Raw genomic sequence first — 10,000 nt, 5'->3', positions numbered from 1 at the left:
GATCAATTAAATTAGCAATAATCCACATTAAAAATATGTGTTTCAATAAACAAAACTATAACAAACATACACTAATAAAAAGTGGTAATATAAAAGTTGCTTGAGCGCTTAAAGAAAAATAACTTTAATTAAACAAATAAACATATAAATAAAATACCGCTATTTATTTTACAAATAATTGTCAAATTAATACGAACGTTTTAAATTTGCAACAAGTCGAGCGGTTAAATCTGTACCTCTGGTTAAAATGACATCATATAGTTATCGGACTGATCCAGGGACAACGACCATTTTTGGTAACATAGTTGGAAAACGAACAAGTAAAGTGGTAATTAATGGTGATACGATAGGTGAAGGGTTTAGGTTAACTATTACATCTCTCTTATTGCAAGACATGGGTCAAGACCCATGTCTTGCAATAAGATCACAGTTTGGATTAAGCAAAGTCATACTTCTAGATACAGGACTCGAAGCCATTTTTTGTTTGTGTTATAATCAGAGGGGGAGTTACTATCTAATTTATTGTTTGGAAATAAAATATGGCAAGAAGTTCCATAATTTACAAGAAAAAAATGGGGCAGTTGGGATGTTTGGGAAATGATTCCTTATAACCAAGACAACACACTCCCTTTTAACGAGAAATACACAAAGAATGTAAATGCAATAACTTATAACATCTCCAACTGTGTATAATCGAGAGATCTACGTATTTTTGCACAACCAAATATGAGATGGAAACATCAAACATAAGCATGTGTTAACAACGTTTTAAAAGTATTGGGTTTATTAAGAAATGCCTTTGAAAAGAGATTGTAATATGTGGATAATTTTGAATACTTTCTATGTGGAATTCATTTTGCATTTGCGGCTACAGCATGGAGTTCGCCAAATGTAGGGAAAATGTTAATGCTTGAACGAGTTCAACACGGGGCCACGAAAATATCATCCTCAAATTGAATGCTTAGTTTTAAAAAACGGGTTAAAATGGGTTTAACTAATTTGAATCTCAGAAGAAAACAAGGAGATCTGATTCATTTATATAAGATATTAAACAAATTGGAATTTATCAATCTTAATATCAAATCAATCTTTAAGTCAAGTATTCCATTAGATAGCCCATGTTTTTTAATTAGAGGCCAAAAAGTTAAAATCAGGATGCAGTGGTTCACTCCTCGCAGAATAAATGACTTTCGTGCATCGGTTAAATCAATAATCCATTTTTTTCACAAAGATAGTGTGCTAAATTTAGAATAAACTCCTAGATGTTGTTGTAAAGTCTGAGAATTAAAATAAGTATAAAACAAGTTTAGACAAATAGTTTGCAAAAAATTTTAAAAACATTATTTTATAAGTAAATAAAAAAGTTCTGGGCTGCTATAGATGAACGTTGCTACATCATAGCTTGTGGATAAGATTCACAAAGATAAAATTCGGAGTTGGAGTTTGTGTCGTACTCGGAAAATTTCAACAATTGGAGTCGGTGTCAGAGTTACTTTTTTTTTACAACTCCATACCCATTTATATATATACGTACATATATGTATATATATATACATATATATATATATACATACATATATATATATATATATATATATATATATATATATATATATATATATATATATATATATATATATATATACATATACATATATATATATATATACTTTAAAATTTATGCATAAAATATTATATAAAAAACATTCAATTATCAATTTTACATAAGGGTTATATTAAATATTTACCTGATGCTGTTAACTGATGGTGTGAAACTTAATTGTGCAACAAGATAATAATGGTTAATGCAACAAAAATCAATGGAATGAACATTTGCGATTAATAGGTGGCTATATATTAAAAGTTTTTCAAAAACTGAATCACTTCCAAGTATTGCTGAAGTTAGAAATGCAGAAATGCATAACTTTGTCATTTTTGTCAATGGCAGGACGCACTTAAGTAAAATTTTTAGCAAATTTACACTGTGACAACAAATTTCCTACTCTTATGCAACAGTGAAGCCTTGTTTAAAACAACCTTTTTGACTATTGCACCCTGTAGAAACTTCTTGCTTTGGCAAACTATTATAGGACACAACTGAAATTTGTTAGAGAACATTTTAATTGGACAGCACATCAATGGTTGAAAGTACTATGGAGTGATGTATCAAAGTTTAATGTTTGGCTCTGACAACATTAAATATGTATGTCGGTTGCTCAGTAATTGTTTGGACATGTTTTAACTGCAATTAAGTAGATCCAACCTATTGAGTTCAAGGCATTATGAAAAAAAAAATGAAAAAGGAATAAACAAGGGCACATTGCTGCCACGTACAAAGTTAACTGCATATGATGCAGTTAACTTTGGAGTACTTGATAGATTTTATTCAAATATAAAAATTATTTCAGTCAATCGAAAAAGCTTGCTCTTAGACCATACAAACATTGCTCACAAGTTGTTAGGAAAGCCTTTGAGGGTTGATTAAACAAAGATCTACATTGAGGCCACCAGAAGCATAGCAACTCTCATGTTGATGGTTCAGTAACCATTAAATTAAGACATCGTTTGCAGTTTAAAATTTACCAAGGTTTAGAATATTTTACTTCCGCTAATGAGTTTGACTCTTTTAAAAACCAAAATGGTTTATTGAGAAATATTCTAAACGAGAAAGCTGACAATTCTTTTGACGGATTGATTTAAGTAATTTTAGCTTTCAAATCATATTTCACAGATCCTTTCTCTTTTTCTGATATCTTATCGGAGCAAAATGATTGAAAATAATAAAAATTACTTACTATCAGATCTAAATATCAGGTAATTGGAAATACTGTTAAAAATTGTTTTTCTTATGTGCAAACTGCATTATTGAATAATAACTTTTTATATTTATTTTGCATAGCAAATATGCTTTTAAACTTATAATATTGTAAAAAATAATGAAAAATTAATTGATACAAATTTTAATATTCAAACCTTTAATTATATTACCGTTTAATTTAAATGGAAGATATTTTAATACAATAACATATTGTAAACATTTAAAATAAAATATGTTTCTGAAATAGGTGTTACATTCACGAAAGTTTACAAATTGTACATGTACTAATCTTAAAAACTTTGCAATTAAATAATCGTAAAAACCTTGCAGATAAAAGCTAATAAAAATATCGTTAATGCAAGTAGTAATATTATTCGTCCACAGCAATAACAAAACGAACATTAAAAGTTTTAGGAGTAAAAATACTAATAATGATAATAAAAAGAAATAATAATGACACTAAAACTGGTAGTAGTAACAGTAATAACAATACAATGCTAACAATAAAAATTATAGTAATAAAGATAGAATAATAAAAATAACAATAATTACAATAGTAATAAAAAAAATAATAGTTATTTAGCATTAGTCACATTGAATAAACAAATATATAGACACATACAAATACATATATACAAACACGCATACACACTTACATTCACAAATACATATGAACTAAGCATCTGCATCTTCTCGTATCCTTTCGGAATAATTCGGTTTGACATGGTACAAAACAAAAATTTTAGTTTCGTAACGTTATGAAACAAAAAAATATCACTTCGCCTTGTATCGTATTTTTAAGAAGCAAGTAAAACTTGTTTCGTTTCGTACCGTATTTTTACGAAACAAGAAATGTGCGTTTTGTTTCATAACGTTATTTACAAAACAAAATAAGCTTGTTTTATTTTGTATATATATTTTTACGAAACATTTCATAATTTGCCGCCCCAAACAGATATTTCACGATTCTCATGCCCCCGAGCAAAACATGAACTTTAACATTCAAGCAGAATAAATGCGCGTTTAATACTTACTAACCTTATGTTTTGTAAATAAAAGTTTTACTAAATAGTATGGTAACGAACCAATGCAATAGCATCATTTTCATAAGATTTGCATCTAAAAAAGATTGCAAGAGATTTGCATCTAAAAAAGATTGCATTTAAAAAAGATTGCAAAAGATGCATCTAAAAAAGATTGCCAACGTTAATACGACGTTATAATTCAATAAAAAACAATAACAAAGAAGTTGTCAACTGTAGGTAGGTTTACTGTAGTAATTTTTTATTTTTAAGTTCATCTTGAAATAACTTATGTATTTAAATGTATATAAACTCGAATTAAGAGTTTGCAATCTTTGTTTGAATGAAATATTTCAAATTCTATTATATAAAGGAGAAAACCTACTAAATACGAGATTATTGCGTAAATTTTCAATATTACACAAAACTAATTAATTTATGGTTTAAAAATGTGATTTCTCCTAAAATATCCTACTTTTTTAATAATTTGCAAAAGTATTGAGTGTCTAACCCAAATCAAGTTAACTGATGGATACACTAGCGGTATCAGGTACCATCTGAAAACCAAGCATCCCATTGTTTACGCTGGGATGTTATGAGCCCATATTGAACTTGAGTGCCAAAGAAAAGCAGAGATTAAAGAAATTACAGAAGCTGCCTTCGAACTGGATGACGTATACAGTAAGTTTCGAATCATTAGTTTCTTATTATCTAATTCTAATTATAATACTAAATCCACAAAGATTACTCTTTGTGCATATGGTACAACGTTTTCATTGCTTTGTTGTTTGAATGCTAAAAATCGAACTCTTTTAGCAATAATTATTTGTCTAAGTTGGCCTAAATATAGTAAAATATATATACACGATATATATATATATATATATAAATATGTATATATATATATATATATATATATACATACACGATATATATATATATATATATATATATAAATATATATATATACACGATAGATATGTATATATATATATATATATATATATATATATATATATATATATATATATATATATATATATATATATATATAAATATATATATATATACACGATATATATATATATATATATATATATATATATATAAATATATATATACACGATATATATATATATATATATATATATATATATATATATATATATATATATATATACAAAAGGAGGTCTATGTTGTTTTAAAAGAAAACAACCAAGACCTTCCTTTGTATATATATATTGATAAAAATAAAATAAAAACAATTAAATGCAAATATTGTGGCCTTCAACACTTACCTAGAAAGTGCCCAGCATTTGGGAAAAATTGTAAAAAATGTGGAAAATTGAACCAATTTAAAAACGTATGCAAAGCAAACATCAAGTATGAAAGAAAAGTTGAAGAAATAGAAAACGAAGGTGCTAGTGTATAATCCATGAATAGTGCAAAATAAGAGATTTCTGTAAAAGTAAATGATTAAAATATAAATATACAAGTTGATACCAGAAGTCAGGTCACAATCATACCTAAAAAATTTCGGTATTATTGTTCAAACCTAAATTACAAAACCCCCGTCTGAAACACTTTGATTTTACAGTTATTAAATTTCTAAGCAAATTTGAGGTAAACTTGGAAACTGAATTGAAAATGATTATTGCACAAATTAATGTTGAAGACTGTGTAAAAAATCATGATTTCAAATGGCACAGAATTATTGAAAACATATTGTTAAAAAATGGCATATCCGATTGTTACGATGGACATGTTTACCTTTGGAAAAAAAACTGCAAGCGCAATAATCTAAAGAGCAATGGAATATGTTGTAGATGATATTATTCCTAATATTACTAAATTTCAAGATGATATATGTGTCATTAGTATAAATGCTGAAGAACTTAAATCGAGTTTGAGTTAAATTTTGAGCAAATTAAAAGAACCCAGAATGAGTATAATTAAAGAAAAAATAGTGAATGAAACAAGAAGTCTTTCATTTTTAGGAAATAACCTGTCAGAACAGGGCATTATCCCAGTTCGTAATTTAGTCAGCAAAATACTCAAAATAAGTCTTCATAATGATAAAAAGGAAATTGAGTTCTTTATAGGATTAGTAAACTTTTATGGTCGACACATTGAAAATATGCTGAAAAATTTTTACCTTTAAGTAATTTAAGAAAGAAATGAGTTACATTTGAATGGAGAACAGAACATCGACATGTAATTAAGTTGCTAAAAAAGAACCATTGCAAGAATCCTGTTGTAAAAGTTTATGACATCAACCAAGATCTAGAATTAATAACTGTTGCCAGTGAAAAAACTATATTTGCGATACTTTCACAAATTGGTCATTCTGTATTGAATTGCTTACGAATCTTTTTGAGACAAGATATTCTAATATCGAGAGAGAAGCGTTGGCTATTGCATGATCAACTCACAGAGCTAGGCATTTTTTGTTGGGTTGGAAATTGAAATTGATATCAGATCACAAACCATTAGAGTTTATATTTGATTGCAATAAAGTAATATCTGCTAGAAATTTATGATTGGTCCTGTAAATGACGGCATATGACCATGAAATAAGCTATAAGAAGAAAGAAAACATTCCTCTTGTTGATGCATTATCAAGATTGTTTTTTTTTACCACAAGATGAAGAAAAGGACCAAAAAACCTTTATACACTTCGTCGAGTCAGATACCGTGAACCTTGAGCAGATAATAAAAGAAACAGAAAAAGATAAAGTATTCATAAACATCAAAATCAGAAATTGAAAAATTCTTGAGAGAAGGTTTTCTGTAGCAGAAAGACTATAAATTGACTATTGGAAAAGAAATTATATGTAATGATGATCTTATTTTACTTCCTAAAAAAATGAGAAATGAGTTCGTCAGAACTACAAAGTGTTTTTTCGAGGAATGGAGTTCCAGAAGATTTGCTGCCCGATAAGGCTTTAGAATTTCATGATGCCACCTTACACCAGTGGCTAAGAAAATAGGTTGCTTACGTTAAAAGAACCCACCTTACCATCCTCAATCTAATGGAGCTGCTGAAAGAATGGAAGAGACTGTAAAGATGGGTTTAAAAGCTTATTCACCGGATGAAGGTTTTTTTGTGGATGCTTTTAAGTTACAAAACAAAATCTTATCCAGTAAGCTCAAGGAGTCCTTACGAGATGATAAGAGGGGAGGGGCAGTTGAGATTTCCTCTCACTACAAGTTATTAGGGTTATGAAAGCAACCCAAACCCTAACCCAATATAATATGCATTAACACAGCTATTTTACCTTTTTTTTTTTATGTTTTGTATTTTGAAGAAAGAGTTTCCTAAAATTCCGTAAAATCTAACATAATAAATGCGACGATCGCATTAAGTCAGGTGATAGCATTTGTCTCATTTAATAAATCTATTCTAATAAAATAGATATGTATATAAATCCTGTTGTTTCAATGTCTCGTGATTTACTCTAAACTAAAATAGGCTTTTATACTTTCGTAAGATTTCCATTTTTTTGATTTGCTTTTGGGTGAAGGTTGAATTCAACAAGTTAGTTTTTTTTTTATATTATAAACTAAAAGTTTTGGACTTCCGTCCTTTTCGAAATGACATGTTCAATTTTTGTATTATTTTCAACTAGACTTATATTAATCTAGATATTTTAAATGCCTTTGTATAATTTTATAGCAATTAATAATTTTGAGCAAAAAAACGCTAAGAAATTATAGGAGCAGTTTTTGTATCCGCTATTTTTTAGTGCATGTTCATTTTCGTTTTTAGATTGATTAAATATAACTTCGCTAGAGGAATTTCGCAAAAGTCTGTTGGATATTGAAGTAGGTAAGTGTTTCATAATTTGTGGTGGGTAATTAGAAGATGTTTGGATGTATTGTAGATTATTGTTATGTTTTTTGAAAGGCTTATAGGTGTTTTGGGCTAAATTAAAAGTGACATCAAGGAAGTTAACTGGTTTAAGATTTTTTTTTATATCTATTTGAAACATCTTTAAATATTTGGATTAAGTTTTTTCGCATTCACTCCATTTCTTGGCAGTTAGAATTACATTTTATCAACAAGCAATCATTACGACAAAACCTTGTTTCAAAAGTCATCTCATTGAAATTGTAGATAAGCCAAAATACAGTGATTAACACTTAACAAACTTTCGCGGACCTTGTTCAATACTTTCCTTCACCCTGGCATTACTTGCTGCTGACCAGACTGGATGTGGGCAAATTAGCGTCTTTAAATCAAGCCCGAAACCAAAAATTTGATTTAATTTGAATCAAAATTTTAAATAACAGTCAGCATTTTGTTATGATTTAAGGCAGAGCGTCTATCTTTCGGTTTGCCCTATTCATAAATTACATTTGTCACAGATAGCTCTGTTTTATAATACAATTTAAAATGCAGTATTTATTCTTCAGTTTTGAGACGAACAAAAAAAAGGCATAATACAAATAAAATAAATCTGAAATAACAACTAATTTAGACATTTAGAAATAGTATGGCACACACAAAACATTATATAGGTTATAATGGCGCACCCTGTATTAATTAATAATTAGCACTGATAATAATACAATTTATTTAAAATTTCTATGTTTTAAAACGAAAATAAAAATACATCAAGCTAAGTTTTTTAACATACACAAAACTTGAAACAGTTATAAGGAATATAAAAACTTTGATTATTTTAAATTTTAAAACTATTGTTTGATAAATTAAAATTAATGACACTATCAATTTCAATTTATCACATTATTTTGTTTTGATTAAGTTTCATTATGTCCTTTACAAAATTTTTTGTTATATTAGGAATTAAGATTTTCTACTTACTTTTTTACAGTTAGATAACTTCTAAATTGATATTACTACATTTCCAAATATTAATACATTATTATGTATTTCTAAATAAATCTTATTACAGCTAATAAAAATGATTTTGAGCATAAACAATATTATTTCACAGGCAATGGTTGTTTGGAAATTTGGACATATGGTTCAATGAATAATAACTTGTTAAAGATGGAGGAAAACTGACTAATACAAGCGAAATAATCTCAAGTTATAGCCACAAAATCAATATGCTCCTTCCTTTGTTTACCTCAAATTTTGTTTCAACGAGTCATTAGTAATCACACCACCATAATTCTAATTGTAGTTTTACGCCTTGGTTTTGTAATTCATAGTTTTAATTAGGCATAAAACTTAAAACTCCATAATAAAAGCATTTTTTATTTTAATTAGTAACTGCCCTGTATTTATATTTATTAAAAAAAAATATTTTTAGTTTTAAATAAGATTTGCATTAACACAGCTATTTTACCATTTTATTTTTATGTTTTGTATTTTGAAGAAAGGTTTTTTTATAATTGCGTAAAATCATAATAAATGCGGTGATTACATTCAGTCAGGTGATAGCATTAGTCTCATTTAATAAATCTATTCTAATAAAATAGATATGTATATAAATCCTTTTGTTTTCAATGTCTCGTGATTTACTCCAAACTATAATAGGCTTTTATACTTTCATAGGATTTCCTTTTTTTTGATTTGCTATTGGGAGAAGGTTGAATTCAACAAGTTAGTTTTTTTTATATTTGGAGATTTTAAATAGCTTTTAGTTTAGAAAAAAAAGCAATTTAATGAATATGATTTGATTATGGTTATTAAGTGTTGTAACAAGGTAAATTTATTAGCTTGTAACAATATTGACTAACTTTATTACTGATTTTAATAGATTGTAATTTTTAAACTGCAACTCCTCCTTGTAGATTTTGTTTTGTGTAAAGTTTTTCTTTTACTTTGTATGATATAACACAGTTTCTATGTGGTAACTTAAATATCATTCATTATTGTAACTTGTCTTTTTTTTAAATGTCAAACACTTCTAACATACATATGAAACACTTCTATCTCTAACTAAGGCAAAAGTATTTTTATAATTATAGTTATTTGTTTAGAAATAATTTTTTTTTATTATAGGAGCAGCTTTAAGTAAAAATCAGAAAAAATACTAATATTAAATAGTGACCTCCTGTTAAAATCATTTTTTAATTTATTTTTACGATTCATACTAAAAGCTTTAGTTCAAACATTTTTTTAAAAATAATTTTTATTTTCCCTTAAGAATGTTTTAGGAATACTAACTAAATGGTGTCAAAAGCA

At 27.2% G+C, this 10,000-nt stretch overlaps 1 protein-coding gene and 1 long non-coding RNA gene across 3 annotated transcripts in view; one reads left to right on the top strand and one right to left on the bottom strand.

Moving 5' to 3' along the window:
• LOC136087731 (uncharacterized) overlaps positions 1-10,000 on the bottom strand; it is a 17,336-nt gene that overhangs the window by 3,438 nt on the left and 3,898 nt on the right. The window lies entirely within an intron of this gene.
• The window catches only part of LOC136087730 (uncharacterized), a 20,561-nt gene continuing 19,925 nt past the window's right edge, over positions 9,365-10,000 (top strand). The window contains exon 1 of one of the 2 annotated variants that reach the window (XM_065811152.1): positions 9,365-9,415. The gene's annotated coding sequence lies outside the window, so the exon portion shown is untranslated. Of the gene's footprint in view, positions 9,519-10,000 lie in introns of both variants that reach the window. The other variant, XM_065811151.1, reaches the window with a different exon arrangement.

The sequence above is a fragment of the Hydra vulgaris genome, chromosome 12 (assembly GCF_038396675.1).
Source record: "Hydra vulgaris chromosome 12, alternate assembly HydraT2T_AEP".
NCBI classification, from domain to species: domain Eukaryota; kingdom Metazoa; phylum Cnidaria; class Hydrozoa; order Anthoathecata; family Hydridae; genus Hydra; species Hydra vulgaris.
The sequence above is the reverse complement of the archived record's forward strand: the minus strand, read 5'-3'. Positions and strand labels throughout refer to the sequence as shown.